Genomic DNA, 1,879 nt, shown 5'->3' with positions numbered 1-1,879 from the left:
TTGATAAATAATTAAAGATATTTAACTACTTCATTGAGTAGAATTAGTTTGGCATAGCTCGAGAGAGTGTGTTCAATAGATTAGGAAATCCTGTCGGAAGCGTAGATCACGATCGAACGAATTAATTAATGAACGAGGGGTAGGTGAACCGAGATTCCCAACAAATCCATTTCTCATTGAATTTTAACTCAAAATTTTCGATTAAATTCTCATTCATTACTTGTTGAATCATTTTAATTGCATATTTATTTGAGCATAGTAGGAATAATCACACAACTCAATTTTCGTTGCTAAATGTTAAATAACTGAAAATAACAATTGTAAAACTCAGTCTTCAGTGGAACGATACTTGTACTCACATACACTATATTATAATTTGACATCGTGCACTTGCGATTAATTTTTGAGCATACAAAATAATATTTTATTGGGGATTTCACTGTGCAAGTTTTGCTCGATCAAGTTTTTGGCGCCGTTGCCGGGGACTGTTAATCTACAATTTTATTTTTAGTTATTTCCTTTAGCATTATTTTATTTCTCTTGAGATAACACTTCATATTTTATTACAGATATCTCTTCCAGTGCATGCCAAAGTCACTTGACGTGGAGCTTGAGTTTGATCCTGAAATTGAAAGAACCTTCCGCAGGAGAAGACAACAACAGAGGCTTAAAGAACTGATGGAGAGACACGAGCCAGAACGTGAGGAGGAACAGCGTGAAAATAGACAAGTCGAGATGCCACGCCGCATACTGATGCTGGAGTATGCCCAACCTTCTTTGGAGGGTGCACGCCCTAGCATTGTGAGACCTATCGTGTGGGCAAATCACTTTGAAATCAAGCCAGCCATAATCCAGATGATTCAGAACACAGTCCAATTCGGAGGAACTGCAGTGGATGATCCAAACACGCACATCGCGGATTTTCTTGAAATCTACGATACTTTTAAATTCACTGGAGTTTCTGATGATGCTGTTAGATTGCGTTTATTTCCTTTCTCCTTACGTGATAAAGCTAAAGCGTGGTTAAATTGTTTGCCTGTAGGTTCGATCGCTACATGGGAGGACATGGCGAAAGCATTTCTCATCAAATACTTCCCTCCCTCCAAGACCATGAAGCTGCGGGCAGACATTACAACATTCGCTCAATTCGATCAGGAATCTTTATATGAGGCATGAGAACGCTTCAAGGACCTACTACGAAGATGCCCACATCACGAGTTACCACTTGGGTTAGTCGTTCAAACATTTTATTACGGTTTGCTTACTCCTAACCGTACTATGATAGATGCTGCTGCTTGTGAGAACCTTTTGAGGAAGACTGCGGAAGAACGATATGAGTTGTTGGAGGAGATGGCTGCTAGCAGTTATCATCCTCAATCTGACAGGAACAACCAGCGGAGAAGTGCAGGAGTGCACCAGGTAACTGATTTTTCTGCTATTACTGCACAACTTGATGCTTTAAACAGGAAAATAGACGGCTTGAATGTGGGTGGCACGGCGATGCGTCTTCAAGAGATATTCAGTGAAAAGTGTGGGGGGGAACACTATGCTAAGGACTGTCAAGACGACAATCCATTCTATGTGCAAAATGAGGCACCAGTGAACCAAGTGGGAGTCCAAAACCGCCCAAGGCATGACCCTTATTCGAACACATACAATCCTGGGTGGAGGCAACATCCCAACTTCTCATGGGGCGGTCAAAACAGTCAGAATCGACCGCAAGGAGGACAACAATATGGAAAACAACCGATGTACAGATCTGACCCTCCTAGAGAAGAAAAGTCCAACTTGGAGCAAATGATGTCTAAGTTTATTTCTTCCACTGAAACTAGACTTCAAAATCAGGATGCATCGATAAAGGGCTTGTAAATCAGATTGG

At 41.0% G+C, this 1,879-nt stretch overlaps 1 non-coding gene across 1 annotated transcript; it reads right to left on the bottom strand.

The window, feature by feature from the left end:
* Positions 1 to 1,114: 1,114 nt before the first annotated feature.
* Positions 1,115 to 1,220, bottom strand: LOC142530243 (small nucleolar RNA R71). Its single transcript, XR_012816084.1, has one exon. It is a non-coding gene; the product is annotated as a small nucleolar RNA R71 (small nucleolar RNA).
* Between the last annotated feature and the right edge of the window lie 659 nt (positions 1,221 to 1,879).

The sequence above is a fragment of the Primulina tabacum genome, chromosome 16, assembly GCF_025594145.1.
Source record: "Primulina tabacum isolate GXHZ01 chromosome 16, ASM2559414v2, whole genome shotgun sequence".
Lineage (NCBI taxonomy): Eukaryota > Viridiplantae > Streptophyta > Magnoliopsida > Lamiales > Gesneriaceae > Primulina > Primulina tabacum.
The sequence above is the reverse complement of the archived record's forward strand: the minus strand, read 5'-3'. Positions and strand labels throughout refer to the sequence as shown.